Source organism: Lepidothrix coronata, unplaced genomic scaffold, assembly GCF_001604755.1.
Source record: "Lepidothrix coronata isolate B3197 unplaced genomic scaffold, Lepidothrix_coronata-1.0 Scaffold1, whole genome shotgun sequence".
In the NCBI taxonomy this organism is placed as follows: Eukaryota; Metazoa; Chordata; class Aves; order Passeriformes; family Pipridae; genus Lepidothrix; species Lepidothrix coronata.
In genome coordinates, this window is record NW_016690181.1 from 5,498,477 (window position 1) to 5,515,306 (window position 16,830).

The following is a 16,830-nucleotide window of genomic DNA, read 5'->3' on the forward strand; positions in this document are numbered from 1 at the left end:
TTACTGAAGCCAACATTTAGATTCCAGAATGGTTAGGTCTGGTTGTCTGGTTTTATTTTCCCCCCATTTTTTTTTTTTTTTTTTTTTTTTGGTACCAAGTGCTCCATTTTACAGTAAAGCATACACAGCAGAGCTTTTATGCTCTGGGGCTGAAACAGCATGCCTGGGTTGTAACATGCCACTATCCTCGTATCAACAGATTTGTTAAGTCACACTGCAAAGGCAATTCACAGCCAACATCTACTCAGCTACCAAACCTCAAGCTGAACTACAATGAACTTCTCACTGGGATCTTAAAAGGAAGGCGGGGGGTGGGAGGAACATGTTAAGCTGGGCCAGCACCAGATTTCTGTAGTCGTAATAGAGTAAAATCGCTACAGAGGCACCTAACCCGCATCCTAGAAATCAAACAAGACAGAGCCGACTGAAGCCCCCCGCACGCCCAGTCTCATCAGCAGGCAGTGGAGGGACTCAGCCGAAATCCCTTCATAGCAGCAACCGGCCGGGCCCACAAGACACCGGGTCCGCTGCACCTGGCGATGGTTTCTTTCAGGCCACACACCAGCTGCGCCACAGGATCACAGCTCGCCCACCGACTCAAGTTTGGAGGGACACGCCCGAGAGCGGCGAGCAGGGGGGACCGGCGCCTCGAGAGGCTCCGCCGGCCCTGGCGCGGAATCCCCGCCCGGGGAGGGGGAGCGGGGCTGCCCGGAGCGCAGGGGGGGCCGCCCGACCGGCTGCCGCCCCCCGAGCGGGACTGCACGGACACAGTGGAGGCCGCGCCCGGCCCAAAAAGAAAGCCCCGCCGAAAACCCCCGGGAAGTCCCCGCCAGGCACAGCCCCCGATCCTCCACGCCGAGACTCCCGAGTCGAGGCTAGCGGGGTCTCCGGCCACAGTGGAGGAAGTCCCGGCACACGCCCTCTCCTCCGGTGCCGCCCCGTTCCCCGACTCCTCGGGGCGGGCGGCTACAGCTCACCTACCTCCCCGGCTCGGCTCCGCTCGGCACCGCTGCGCTCCTTCCCACCGCCGATGTGGCCCCGCGGGGCGGAGCCGGCCCCGGGGCGGGCCGCCGCCTCCGCCCTGCCCCCGCAGAGGGGCTGCGGGGATCCAGCGCCGCTCCCGGCGGAGCTGCTGCGCCCGCGGCCGTGCGGTGCTGCGCGGTGCTTCTCCGCCCGCCCTCCTGCTGGGGGCACTGCCCGCTGCGGGTCCCTTTGTGCTCGCTCCTCAGAGCGAGTGACACGTTTTCCACTGCCCACCTGTGAGGCCTTGGCCGCTGCCTCCTCCTCTCCCGCTGTGGCCAAGTCACCTTGCTCCGCTCAGGCAGGTGGCCAAGCTCTGCACTGGGCCCCTTGGCCCCGCCTCGCTGCTCTTGCCGTGTTACCCACTTCTCCCTGTGTGGCTTGTCAAGTAGGTGCACACCCACACACACACACCCACGCACACAAACACCCCCACACCCACCCCTATTAAAGTTTAAGGGCACGGGCAGCTTGTCTGATCCTGCGAGAGAGAGGTGCACTGTGGCTCTCTGGCCGGTGAAAGCAAGCCTGGTGATCCATCGAAAGATTTTTCCAACGGGCAATTTCACTGCCCCAATGAAGCTTGTAAACGTCAGCAGAGCTGAGCATTGTTCCCCCTCCAAACCCCGTTAAGCTCTTGTTTGCCCCAGTGCCTCCAGCACTGACGATGGTGAAGTGCTCACATGCTGTGGCTGCTGTTTGCTCTGCTGACCGGTGTCATTGCATTGTTTCCATGGGCTTCCCCGTTTTGTGCAGTGTATCAGCTCTGTGCAGTGGGCAGTGAGCTTACACCAACAGCTCTTTGTTCTTGGCACGTGGCATAATTAGCCCAATGGGACCCTGCCTCTACTGGCAGAACACAAATAAAAATAGAAGTGATAATGCAATCTAACAGTAACAACAATGTGATCGTCTTTAAATCCTCATATCAAAGATACTGAAAACAAATCCATCAAGCCAATCCTAAAATAGTGGAAGGTCAGGATGTCCCTCACCCTTCTGTGGAGCAACATTCCTCACTTTCATGGCTTCTGTTCTGACAGGAGGAGGACCAGCGAACTCCTGCAGCTCAAGGCCCCAGTCCTTGTTCCTGGGGGCAGCAAAAACCAGTTTGCCCTTTTTACTGAGACAAGTGTACAATGACTACCTTACTCTCTCCTTACAAGGGAGTCTCTCTCAGTCATTTTTCTGTGCCTGCAGGCTGATTCCTTACTATGCCACCAGGCTTTAAAGAAAAGATTTTAAAAGGTCCTTTTCTAGTCTGTGCTTTATTCATTGTGTCTACTTGACTTCTTGCATTTGGAGTTCCATCCAGTCCAAACCTTTCCCTGCAGATCCCAATCGCTTTCCTTGGTACCAGAATTAAACATATAATTTTTCCCTTTTTCAGCCATGACACTCAAAAGCCTTCCCACTAGCTTGTATATTATCCTGCAGACATCTTACTTTTGTTGTCAGGATGAGCATGAGGTCATGCAGTGGGTGAAGACAGGCCACATAACAAGTCCTCCTTCATGGATGTTGGATAGCATGAGGCAGGAGAGACCATGGAAGGAGGCTATACCTGGAGAGCAGGTGTCACTTGCTGAGTGCCACACACGTTGCATCCAGCACCCTGAGCTCCATGTCCTCCTCTGTGCCACCAGCAGGTAACTGCAGATGCATCAGCTGGCATGAGGGCTCAGCTGGGGAGGGGTGATTCAAATGCAGGTGCTGCAGAAGAGGAATGATAAGGTGGAAGTGAAATGACTTTCTCTGCAAAGAGGATTTTGTGGGTGTGGTCTCACCACTCCTGTTTCTGCAGCTGTCCATAGCAATACCAGGCTATCCATGGCCTGCAAACTGGCTAATAAACTTAACTTTGCTAAGACTTCTCTCTCTTACCAAAAAACTTGTAAGGTCAGCTGTTAGCACCTAAGACAAGAACAAATTTTGCATAAGAATTTTTTGGGGCAATATCTGAAAACTCTTTTACAACCAGTCTTGGGGACTATGTGTCTCTCTGGATATCAACAACACTCCAGCATCTCTTTTCAAGCACAATTAACCTTCATTAAAAACAGTCATACTCTCAAACAAAATATCAAACCCATTTTTCTTTATCCTTTCTCTCTCTGTAATAGTCTTTGTCTTTAATTTAAACATTAGCTCAGGCTTATGCCTGTACTCTGTAAGCCAGAATGCTTACCTATAAAGACATAAGGCTCTATGGGACAGGTGAAGTAGCATCTGCCTGTTCTTATATTTAGTCTTTCTCATCTTTGCACCATATCCAAGCTTACAGGTACTGGGCGTGTAGCTTGTTTCTGATTCCTACAAAAAGTGTCCTACTTTGAGGAAGAAAGCCTGGGCTCAAAATATTTCCCAGGTGGATTAGTGTGAAGGCTGTTTCTTAAAGAAAATGGGTTTAAAATAAAAAGTGATTGCAAGGTACAGTGCAAATGGATCGTGCCAGCAGCTCTGGTGCCCAAATGCATTTGTGTCAATGTCTTTGAGAACAGGATACATATTAGCAAGGGCAGTGTGGAGATATATATGCATCGGTGATTGTATGTATAACTAGTTATGCTTGAGTGCCACTCAGATATGAATCAGTGAGTCTGTAGAAAAAGCATTAAGTCTATACCACTGCATTTGCTCAGAGCAGGGGATAGGTTTTAAATGAGAGCTTCCAAAGTGCCTCAGTTTTATTAGAAAGTCTGACATGAATCATGCTTTTCAGAAGGCTTGCAACAGGGACTTGGCAGCAGAGGAGAAACAGATCTACTGAGATGTTACAGCTAAGCTGTGCACAGATGGCAGACTAAAAGCCCAAGTATAAACAGCATCTTTCACAATGTACACATTAGGCTGGATTCTCAGTTAGTGATTAGACAAAAGTGCTTGTAAGAAAACCCCAGGCTGGAGAAACCCACCATTATGTGGCCCATGAGGCTGAAAACCAAATTCACTTCAATGGCAGCCAGAGACCAGCCAAAGGGTCATTCAGCCAGGCAATCTCTTTTTTGCCTTGGGCCATCTTCATTGCAAATACAGCAACCATTCCCGGTCAAACAAATACTTTCTTTTCAGGAGGAATTAATCTCTTTACCCAATCAAGTCATGGCCTATTCTGTGGGTAAACAAGGGAAGTCTGCACCGCAGTCCAAGTCCCTGAGATGCAGCCTGGTACAGGTCCCAGTTCATTTATACACAAGATCTGTTTCCTCAGGCACAGGAGAATACTAATGCCCTCCACAGAGCTGGCTGTGCTGTGCCTTTATGGTTGTTTGCAGCCTTGCTCTGGGTTGTGAGAAGCTGCACTGCTTTGCAATGAAAAACACATGGATGGCTAATAATTATGGATGGCTAATAATGATGGAGGGAGCTATGGTCCTCTCTTTCTCTGTTGGTAAACTCATGTCTGATGGGTAGGGGCCATCCTGAAACAATGGGATACAAGCAAGAAAGTTCCCATCATTTTATGTACAGGCAGCACGTCATGTCTCTCTGTGAAGTTGGGATAGAAGTCTCAGGGTTGTTTGGCAGCAAGCTGCAGAGTGAAAGGGACAAAACTGCTTTTCTCTAGTCCTAGAGGATCTCTGAGAATAGAAGGTCTGAGGTTCAGCTGGCAAAGGTTGCTGCCCAGTGTTGCATGTACCAGAAGGAGGAAATTAGTCCTTGGCATTAGGAAGAACAGAGAAACAGGAAGACACATGGACTTATAATGTTTGCATATTTATTTCCTTATTTCCCTTAAAAAAACCTTTGAATTGGCCACACATTACTGTGACTCTAAGAGAGGAAGGATTTCTCTGTTGATCGGACCAAAACATTGAGGGTGATGCAGTGATGAGTACTGTAATTATCAATACAAACTGCCTAACTTTGAAAAAAAATAGAGCAAATAATTACTGTATTTTTTTCTTTTTAAACTCCAAGTTAAAAAAAAATGACTGAAGAACTTAGAGTTCATGGTTATTGTCGGTTTGATAGTACAGTATAAAATAGAAGGAGTGCAAAGCACAATTAAAAATCACAGTTTTTGTCAAGTCTAATTTGACAGAAGTACATTCATGGCACCATAAGCAGAATCTTCTTTTATTTGCCCCAAGCTGTGTTTTATTAGCAAATTAATTATATAGAAAAAATAATGGTTAGAGTGAACAGCAATAAAAGTGCAGTGGTTGCTGAAGCTTGTGGAGCAAGAGGAGAGTATTTTAACTTATATTAGGGGAAGATATGTTTATTAAAAGGTATGTTTTCAGGACTAAAGTATTTTTACTAATTCTGTGGTTTAGGACTTCAAAGTGCACAAGTGAGCTTTAGTAAACTGAATTAATTCTCCTGATGACCAGTTGCCCTCCCCTGGCTGAAATGAGAAATGCAGGCAATTGAAATTTTGCGGGAGGTTAGACTTGTACAAACTAAAAGGAAACTCTTCTGCCAGAAACACTACGTAACTGGGAAGCAGATTGGTTATTTTGGATCCTGGTAAGGGTCCCTCACAGCTGACTATTACAGAGGTGACTGCACTCCCAAAGTTGGTATTTTGCAAAAAAAAGATTGATCTCCCCTCAATAGGTACTGGAAAATGCAGCACACAGAGATTTGTCTTCCTAGGCAGGAATTTTGGGACTATTGAACTCTCAATTTTTGTGGTCTGTTAAGCAATAGCAAGTATGGGAGCGTGTGCTCCAGTACGTGTTGGATGTCCATCTGACCCTTGACATGGAAAATTTGCTGGAACAAATCATCAAGATTTACCATCCTGTACTTTCATAATTTCTCCCTTTTTAAAAAAATTCCTCATAGAAACAAATCGCAAAAGATCTATGAGCAGGTCACAGACATCTCTGAATTGAGAAAAGTCTGTGACTGTTGCTATGGGCTAGCTCATTTGAGGCAGATAAGACAGAAAATGACAAATGAGTTTCAAAAATACATCCCACTCACTAAAGGAGCTCTTGCTTGTTCTGCTGAGCTCAGTTCAGTTTGTGGGCATGCCTGGGCTAACAACATCCACAGTGGGACTTTGTGAAACTTGATGGATCTAGTACTTAACTCAATCATACAATCCTCTTTGTGCCTTTTGCAAGTATCTTTGGCAACCAGAAACTAATTTCAAAGAGGTAGCATTCAGCTCAGTCCTTTTAAACACCTGTAGATATGGATGAACACCTCAAGAACTTAACTCCTGAGGTTTATATAGTAGACACCAAAATTTTTCTTCTTCCTCTTACACAGAAGTATTCTGCTTCTTCAGATGTGCTCTCTCTCTCTCTTTGGAGATAGAAGGTGTTTTGTTTGTGGCTTTTGCAGGTGTGCTGGTTTTGGCTGGGGTAAAGTTAATTTTCTTCACAGTGGTTAGTGTGGGGGTGTGTTTTGCATTTGTGCAGAATACAGTGTTGATAATATGGAGATATTTTTGTTATTGCTGAGCAGGGCTTACAAAGAGCCAGGGCCTTTTCTGCTTTTTGTCACACTGGTGAGGAAGTTGGGGGTGTGTGAGGGGTTGGGAAGAGACACAACCAGGACAGCTGACCCCAACTGACCAAAGGGGTATTCCATACCAGATGACATCATGCTTAGTATATAAAGTCAGGGAAAGAAGGAAGAAGGGGGGACGTTTGGAGTGATGGTGTTTGTCTATCCAAGTAACCATTGCCCTTGATGGGGCCCTGCTCTCCTGGAGATGGCTGAACACCTGCCTGCTCATGGGAAGCAGTAATTAATTCCTTATTTTGCTTTGCTTCTGTGTCGCTTTTGCTTTCCCTATTAAACTGTCTTTATCGCAACCCATGAGTTTTCTAGCTTTTACCCTTCCAATTATCTCCCAGATCCTGCTGGTTGGGAGTGAGCAAGTGGCTGTGTGAGGCTTGATTGCAGGCTGGGGTTAAACCACGGCAGCAGAAAAGACCTTACTTGAAACACAACCTCCTGTTCAGAGGGCAACAAGAATATCCACCATTCCCTTCAGGAACCAAGTAGGGTCTAAAGGCAGCCTGTGGAAGCACAATAGATTCCACTTATAACCTTTTGATCTAGTACTTACAAATTGAAGTGATATTCTGGATTTTATGTGCAGCTTTGCACTCGGAGGTTACAAAGTGCCAAAGCACCATGAGGTTCCTCCCCTCCCACAAGATTTTAGCTATTTTGCTTAATATCTTTCCATAACAGTGTTTCTGAGGTTAGGCTGCCTGGATAAGTGTAAGCATTTTTCTGCATGGTAGGAAGAAGGAGCCAGAGTGCTGATTAGATTACTTTCCTCCTATGTTCATAACTTGAATGCAGAGTTGAATGGATCTGCCCTTGTCTTTCAAAATAGGAAGAACAGAATTGGCACTAGAGAAACATGGGCACATCTGAGCAGATCTCATGTATGATTCACTTCTGGAACCCAAGCTGACCTGGACCAGCTCTGTCTGTGCTAGAAGGCCAAATAAGTGTGTTTAAATACTCAACTGTTTCTTGACAGTTCTTTTAACTGTCTGTTGCCTTGGATTGAGAGGAATGATCGTTGCTGATCCCTGTTGATCTGCATTGGGGGTGTGCCGGGTGTGCTGTTGCTTAGGCAGTATTATTTCCGCACTCCATGGTTACAGAGACTGGTGAGAAGTCATCCCTTTCAGTCCAGTTAACAGAAACACTCCAGAAAACCCAGGGAAGGAGAAGAACCTAGTTCAAGGTCTGCCAAAGTAAATGAAAGCACACAGAAGCTGGTACTGGCAGGCTGGGTATTTTCTCAGGGAATTGTGTGCACCAATGGCACAATTTATCTGAAGAAGCAAGGCAAGTGGAACAAACAATCCTATGACACTAATACCTCTTACATAAGCTCAGTTCCACAAAAATATTTAGAGATTTAATTGCCTTCAACTTCATTTATTAAGGCACCCAAGTTTCTCCTTGCTGTGTTAAGCCATTTTAAATCTCGCATTGGAAAGAATCTCTTTTCCACCTTTGCCTCCCTCTCTTTCTCACACATGCATGTTTCAATGACTACACGGGCAGTGAGGTGCGACAATGTGCCCCTGCATCACCTACTTAGTAAAGCTGCAGTGAACCACATGGAATTACATCCTCGAGGTCTGCTGACAATTAGTCATGTGTCTTTCTTCCACTTGGTGTCTCCCTTTAGTCTCAAATCTGGGGCTAGATCTCCAATAGCACTCTCCTGGGAATGAGTATTTGTTATTTACGTCATATAAGGACCCTCAAGTTTCAGTGGTGCACCCTGACTCCAAAGTGATTTGCAACACTGAGAACTCACAAGATGTGAGACTCCCTTTCCCTCTCCTCCCAGCTGTTTATCTTTGCTATATGCTCCCCATCAGTTTTAAATGTGCTTAGGAAATTCAAATATTTCTTTTTGGTTACTGTTTTTCTTTGTGAAACTAATATATTCATTGTACAATTTGATATAATTCTTGTTACAGAGAGCTAAGCCTGGTTTGACTCATCCTCTAACAAGTACTAGAGAAGTTTACAGGCATGCAAGAGAAACACAAAGTGTTATTTCACTGACTTAATAAAATAGCATTTTCAAAGGGAGAATTTCAAAATAACATCAAATAAAAGCCCAGTCTTTCCCCTTGTACACAAATAGAAAAGGCAAGGGATACTTTTAATACCTCTTTATATTGTAGTGGAAAAAAAATTTGGAGGGGGGAAGATAATTTCAGCTTTTTTGCACTACAACCCAATTTCTTTATCGTATATAAGACTTGATTGATAGGGAGATCTATAAGCTTGTATTCCTTTTCAATTTGTGTGTAATGGAAGCCAGTTTTTCAATGACAAAAGCTACTGAAACTCCCTGCTTTGAAAGACTTTAGATATTTTCTGCTACGTGGAAAACATTTACAGCATAAATGCCTTAATGCGCTTGATTCACTCCTGTTTCTGGGCTTTTCTGTTTTGCCAGTTCCTCTGAGATTAAATCTCTGAGAGAAAGTGGTCCAAATCTAATGAGTTTGGCAGTCCTCTCAAATAAAAGCTCCTTTCTCCAAAGACCTCTTGGTGTCTTGCTTAATTCTGATCTGGAGACCTAGAGACTAGACTCTCAGCTAGTATAAATGAGGGAAGTATACCACATAACAGCAGCCGAGGATCTGGAAAATAGTATCTACCAATAATGTCTTACTTCATGTGGGTTCTACCCAAATAATTCACTAGCCCTCCTGTGGGAGAACAAAGCACTGTATATTTCCTTTTACGAGCTGTTTTGTACATAAATGCCCTTTGCAGCCCTAGTACATCTTCACTGAAACCAGCGAGAGCAAGTTTGCAAAACTTGTGTGCATCTTATTTTTAAATCCTTTCAAAATAACAGAGGAATGTTCATCAGACTGCAGATTCCCAACACGAAGTAACTGTAAAGTGTGCCAGCATTTTCTTAGACCAGATGCTGAGATAACATCATCCTTTTGCTGTGCCTGTGTGGGATGAGTACGGTAACCTGGACTTTCAGGGCTGTGGGATACAGAGTTTGGATAAGGATGGACGTGCCATCTAGTGGCTGCATATTGCTTGGGCAGTCTTATCTCAAATTATCAACATGATCCTCACTTCTCTTGGTAAAGTAGAAAAATAGGCATTACAGAGTCTTATCTGAAAATCTTAAGTGGCCCATCTCTTCTGTATAGCACCAAGCTGGAAGATCTCTGTATCAGGCCTCATCTTGTTAGCTGTATTTTCAACAACCAGTGTTTCCAATAGCCAGTCAATCAGGTGTTTGTCCACAGTCACTTCCTCTGACCAAAGAAAAGGAGCTTCTGTCACTTGCTGTGGGTGAAAGTTTCCCTCTCCAGAAGCTTTTCACCCTCTTCCACTTCCAAGACTTTCTGCCCATGCCCCATTTCACTCCTACTCTTTTGAGCTGTCTCAGCAGCTCTTCTTAGTCCCCAGTGCAGGGGTACCACAGGGGTGGCAGCACTGCAGAGAAGGCTCTGTAGCAAGTTATAAACAACTCTTTAATTCTAGTCCTCATGCCAAAAACTGACTAAGGCTGCTATGAAAGGGATGTTAGATGTGGGAAAGCAATTTTCAACCCTCAGGATCCTGCTTGCCACCAGCAGAGTTTCCCCAGCAAGAAGGAGGCAGAGAGACGTATTCCACACTGTCTCTAGACACCCTCCACCGAGCCAGCACTGAGCAATCCCATACATCAGGCCAATATCAAATGAAACCACAGAGGAGGCTTTCCCTTATCTTTCAGGACAATTACCAAGCTATACATCACTTGAACTGTCTGGAAACTATGGGAGATTGTGGTTTCTGTTGAAACGGGAAAACCTTTTCATGGTTAGCACTGGCAATGAAATTTGTAGCCCACCTCCATCTGGGCTGAGCCACGGGTGATCATTCTCTGGGATGAGCTTCCCTCAGTGTCAGAGGGCAAATAAATAACTAACTATGTATGAATGTGCATTTCAAGGAAAAATCATACTTTATTTTCTTCTCCCCTCCTGCCCCTCATTTTGCCTTGGAGAAGTTACGGGTTTCCTCAGGTCCTCAGAGAGGTTGAAAACTGTCCAAAATGTGCTTCAGGAAAGTGATCGTTCAAAGTGAATCAGTTTCCAGTGTCTGCTCACCATCTGTGTGCCTTTAGGAGATTGTCACACTTTCGGCTGGCTTCATCCCTCTCTCTAATTCCTTGGTTACAGTCAAAACAGTTCTAAAAGGATTCGGTTCCCACAGTGGGAAAATAACTGGGACGCTGCCTGCTAGCATCACTTCACCCACGAGCAACTGACGCCTCATGGAAAACTTTGAAAAGCAAATTTCTCCTCTGAGTCAGTTCTGCTGAGGTAGCTTCTACTCTGAGAATTACGCTGCTCTCTTCTATTACTGTATTGTAAAGCCATTTGTATGAGAAGAGGATCCTGCTTTCCTGGAACAATGCGCTGCCTTTGGTGAACTCACAAGCATCTGTGGCATTGGTTCACCCACTCTAAACGATCTGAACTAGTTGATTTTCAGGCAGAAGGAGTCTGATACGATGAGCTATGGCTTTCTGGTCTGACATGTTTTGAATTATTATTCCGCCTCTGTTACATTTTTCATAGAAATGCCCCAAGCCACTGACAGACTCAGTTTAGCAATAAAGAAATAATCATCTCCACAGCAGCTAAGGGAATGCCAACAAAGATGCTATGTGGCTGAGTCATCTTCGTATTGCAATAGTGCTGCCCAACTAGCCACCCTACGAGATTTAGCAGGCCCAGACTTTTCAGTTGGGATAATTCATCTTTTGCAGTCTCTCTCAATAAGCTTCAGTAACTAAAAGTGTGAAAAAAAAGTGCCCCTTTCATTGCAGAAGACAACTGATGGTCTCACCACCTAAAGTGCTGACTGCCCCAATATGTATCTTCATTAAATGTGGCAGTCAGTGAGAAGGTTTGGAAAAAAACAGTCCTTTCATTGTCTGAGAGCTAAACGAACGATCCCATAGCACCCACTGATCTGTCACTAACAGCTCAGACTGTTGGCCAATGGCCGGATTTCTAGTGCAGATCACGACAGCTAAAAAGGAGTTAGATATCTGAATAATCATGGGAGACCAGGGCCAGGATTAGAAAGAGAGAGGAAGCAGGAGCCCAAAGTTCACTTTACTGTGAGTGAATGATTACACCATATTATTTGTCTACTCTCTAGAGGAATAGTTGCATCCACCCTGCTGATGAGTAGCACCAGCTCTCTACTCCTTCCATGTTGTGAGCAGGAACAGATGTCTCCACAGCTTTTCTTGCCCGTTCTCATCTCTCATCTTGCCACCTCTCACTGCAACATGAAAATTGTTTGACTTTGCCCTATTAGACCATCTGTCTGTGCTAGATCCATCCTTGAAGGGCAGAGCTTCTGTTGTCTCACTTTAGGTTCAGTAAGGCTCTCTGCATCCTGCTCAAGAGTGAATTAACTGGGGTTCTCCTCACTCACATCTTCTATAGCATCATTTGTAGACTGGCTTTTTAGAGGTGACATCAAAAAGCAGCCACCAAGCTGTGTCCAGATCTCAAACTCTTATGTCACTACCCAGAATTCTGGACACAACTGCAAGAACAGGCAACATGCTGTGTCCTGTGGTTGCACACACCACCCTGCTCCAGACAGATTGGGTCCTTCCTAAGCAGCAGCAGTAGGTACCCAGCCCTTTCCACTCAAAGGATGACTGTGTGACCAGGATCAAGGAAGGGGCCACTTTCTAGTGGCCTCAGGGACTAGCCTGCTTTATCCTGAAAGTGTAGAGGTCCAAGTGGACATTTATAGCATGACGCCCCACAAGGGATTTATGGCTTGGCTCTGCACCATGGCAAGCTGCTGAATACTCAGGGCATGGTATAAATTGGTTGGAGGAGAGGCACAAAGCCAGAGCTCCACGAGCAACACACAGGAGGTCTTGCCGACTATGATGTGTGTGGCAAAATGATGGCTGAGGAGGCTGCTACCATAAATGTGGTTATCACATGTGTTGCTCTAGTAGATGCAGCATCATGTAAACATTTTAAGACTTGGAACTCTTAAAATGGTATTCTACAAGCACAGGGTTGTTTCTTCTGCAAAAGAGGACATCTCTGTTCTGCAGTACCAGAAGGAACAAGTACATCTCTTCATTCCTATTTCACTTTGCCCTTTTGTGTACTAAGATAAAACAAAAAGAGGGTGAAGATGGAAGCAGTAAAGAAGAAAAATATGTGTTTGCATTTCCAGCATGCAAACAGTTTGGACGTTGCAGTCTCACTTTGACCTTGAAGCACACTCTGGACCCTAGCTGAAGGCCAGGCACTTTTTGTATTTTTGCCAGTGTTGGGTTGAGAAGGGAACATCAGTGTGTGGCATTAGCCAACTATATTGCTTCCTAAATTCCCTCTGCTGGCCTGAGGATTAGTGTACCACAGCAACATGAACCCAAAGCCTCACAGGGCTCGGGTGTGTGCTTCTTGGCTTTCCATCACCCCATTTCAATGTGTACTGAGCGTCTCCAGTTGATGGAGGGTAAGGCTCTGGTTATGATCACATTGAGAGCTGAGTGTTACCAGAGGTCATCACTGCTGATAGTTCTCGCCTGTGTGAGAGAAGCAACTTGGTTTTCATCCAAACCTTAGACTCAACAGCACTGAACCCATCACCACATCTGCTTGCACAGCCTCACAGCCCCTCACTGGCAGGCTCAATGGATAGGATAGTGCTGAAATATGGTGCAAAGATTGATGACACAGTGTCTTTTGTGGAGATAAAGGGAGGCTGATCCCTTTCATCACCGCTTAAGCAATTGTTTCAAATGTCTTTTCCTAGCTTTTGTTCTGGTCAAGGCAGAAGCTGGAGGCCTAGTGGCTGCAGGACAACCTTTGCCAGAAGGTACAGCTCCCTGGCCAGGGGTGGGCAGTTCTCACTCCTGGTTCACTGGAGGGCAGCCCCACACTGGGACATGTCCATCTGCCTTGTCCACATTAGAAAAGCCTGTGTGCAGGGACGTCCCTGCTCCTGTCCGTTGGCATGTCTTGTGAAAATAAGGACACTTCAGAAAGGTTTTTGCTTCTGGGTCAGGAAGAAAAATGCAACACAAACCAGTGACACTTACTCCCATCTGACCCCCACTACGGTCCTTTTTCTAAGCGAAGACCCAGCTCTGCTGTTCCCCGGCATGCAGTATGGCAGCCAGGAGCGTGGCTGCAGAACATCAAAGTTAATTAGAATCCAAAAGCAAATAAATCAATCAATACGTTCCCAGCCTCCTTAGAAAATCTCATTATTGGGAACCGACCCAGGCAGGGACTCCCAGGAAGAACTACAGAGGAAGAGATTCTCCAAAGCTGTAATTTTTAAGGTTGTACCACTTGGAGAATAATTACAACCAGCAAAACAATGTTCACATCTCACATTAATATAAAGTAATGACTGCATGCCTGTAGCCAGCTAACCACAGAACTGAGAAGAGACTGTCAACTCTTCTGCTCTGCCATAATAGAAAGCACGTTGGAAATGCTAACAGCCGCTGCACGCCAGCCTCTTGTCATCCCTCCTTCTTAAAGACACAGACCAAGGGCTGCTTCGACCTCCAAATGCTGCTTGTACAGGAGGTGTCATCACTGATGAGCTTCTCTTCTGTCTAAACTAAAAATGAAAATTAATATGTTTATAATTTTCAGTGAAGCAGAATTTTAAGATAATTTCAGACATTTTAAAAGGCTTTTGTTTCAGAAAAGTACTGCTTCCAGTTTTGGAAATGTGTCAAATTTGAAAATACCATTTTGTCTTCCTTCCTTTCTACATTATATTTGCTTTAACACCACTTCCAAGTGTGTCTCCAGCATGTGTTTATAACGAAGTGCAATAAAATAGTGGAAACAAGAAGAACATACAAATAAATGAAATGATAAAAGAAATCAAATCAAATAGTATTTTTGAAACTCTAGCACTATTATTATTATTATTATTATTATTATTATTATTATTATTATTATTATTATTATTATTATTATAGCTGAGAAAAAAATCTAATATAAGGTATTTTTCTTTGGGAATTTTCAGCAAAATCAGTGTAATTTTATCACTTTCATTCAAAGTTATTGGAAAGTCTTTCAAATATCCAACCTGAAATCTTCTGAGATGAGCCTCAACGGAAGAGTCTTCATGGAAGACCTTCAGAGGTCAGGGTTGGAAATTAAATTGAGAGACATTTGGGTTTAGTGCAACCAGACTGTAAGATCCTCAAGATATGAACTATATTTTAATTCTGTATCAGGGATTATCCTTGAGCCATTAGCGAGACCATGAGGTAAATAATAAATATTAGTATATTCACTGTGTATAGTGAATATAGTGAGGTTTTCTCTGGAAGAATCTCACAGCGGAGGCATACTGGAGCTGGTCAGCCCTGGGGAGGGCTGTTCTGCCCCAGCCCTTGGACCTGTACTGACTGCCCATGCTGACCCTTGGGGGTGAAACCAGTGACCAAGGCCTGACCCACAGTCAGCAGATCTTGATGCTGAGTTTTAAAAGGAATTTAAAAAGCACTTTAAGCATTACACTTTCTTTTTGGCAGTCCTGATCTCTGAAAGCAGAATGGGACACATATAATTCCAATCTGGTCCTCAACATTGTATCAATATTTATGAAAATAAATGAAGTCATGCAGGGTTAAATATTAGAACAATGGGAGTGAAAATCAGAAATCAGGGAGTATGAAGTTGTCCCCCTTTAGACTGAAACAAAAAGTGAATAAAATATAGCAAGAATATTCTGGAGATCATGATCCAGAGAGGACACCTTTGTTGCTGGTAACATATATTGAAGGGATTGTTACCAGATTATCTGTCATCAGAAGGAGACTTCTGCAAGTCAGTTTGAGCACCAACATGGTCATGGTTTAGAGGCCGTCTCTGCTTTTGGTTGTGGAGGAGGTTCAGGTTGCAATCTTTATATGTCAGATTAATTAGCTGTTTTAACCAAAGTGTTCAGGAGGTCACGCTATTTTCTCAGCAAATTCTTCTACTGTGACTTGTTTTGACTTTCTCAGGAGATCTTTCAGGAGTAGTGTGGTCCATTTATGCTTCAGCACCCAGGTTCTCATGCAGGATTTTGTAAGATTTCCCTTTGTTCTCCCTCATCTGTTGTGGTTTTGCAGCTATCTGGAGGACTAGTAAGACGGTTGCTTAGTGGCTCATGATGCTTAAACTAGATAAATAACTAAAGAAAAGTCAAAAGGACACTGAGGGAAGAGATCATACCAAAATCCATGAAGTCAGCAGAGCTGTCAAAGGTTCATGAAAGAGCAGAGTACCTCCATTGTGGTTTCAATGGATCGGAGTAAGTGTAGTGGCAATATTATTTCAACAGAATAAGTACAAAGTTTTGCAAATGATGTTCTGCAAACCAGCCAGATCCACAAAGATGGGTACAGTAGAAAATGAATTCATCCCCGGTCAAGAGTGTGGCATGGAGGCCAGATACACAGAAGGGAAGAGGAGCCTCTTCTAATATTACCTGGAAACCTGAAAGTATCCCTTTTTCTTCCCCAGGAGATTAAACACTGACCGAACATCTGGTTAACCTCTGGGTAAGGAGGAGCTGGGAGCTCCTTGTATGCCTCTTGCCATCCACAGACCCAAGCCTGAGGGGAGGTCAACCAGCATCTTGAACTGCATGGACAGGAGTGTCCCACTTGGCAGCCACTGAATACATTCTTTGGCTCATCAGCAGAGCCAAATTCCTCACTAGAGGAATTCATGCCATACTCGGGGAAGAGACTGCTGGACAAGGCAACTTCTTTGCATCACTTAAGTCACTTTGCACCCTCCAAACAGCCCAAACTTGTCTCCTGTCTTAGTGCAAAGTTGTCACCACTGGGCACAGGAATGGAACAGCTCACTCTTGTGTAGCTCTGCTTGCACCCTGTGAGAGACCAATGGGAGGGACCTGAGGGGGAAAAAATGGCCCAAGAAATTGTACTCTCATTCTGTGTCACTGGGAGGCCACCCCTGGAGGTCTGTCAGCAACTGACTTATTTAGGATAATCTTTATGCTTCTGCAATCTGGTTCAGGGTCAAAAAGCAAAATACAGAAGGTGTCATCATCTACTGGCTGGAGCCTCACCTTCTTCACTGGGGACAATTGCAGCAAAACAGGGACCCTGGCCCCAGTTTGCAAAAAACAGCAGAGTTTCTGGGTGTCCTGTGCCTTCATGTCGCTAGGCAATAGGCAGTCAATCTCATTTATCTTCCAGGAATCTCAGAAAGCCTGGCAACTGCACCGACAGCATCTCGCTCCAACTGAGAACTAAGGAATTTTGCCGCAAGACCCATCTGAAACCCGCTTGAGCTTTCC

General features: G+C 44.8%; 1 protein-coding gene across 2 annotated transcripts in view; it reads right to left on the bottom strand.

Moving 5' to 3' along the window:
* The window catches only part of CD82 (CD82 molecule), a 38,597-nt gene extending 37,541 nt beyond the window's left edge, over positions 1–1,056 (bottom strand). The window contains exon 1 of one of the 2 annotated variants that reach the window (XM_017813426.1): positions 982–1,056. The gene's annotated coding sequence lies outside the window, so the exon portion shown is untranslated. Of the gene's footprint in view, positions 1–977 lie in introns of both variants that reach the window. The other variant, XM_017813434.1, reaches the window with a different exon arrangement.
* Positions 1,057–16,830: the final 15,774 nt, after the last annotated feature.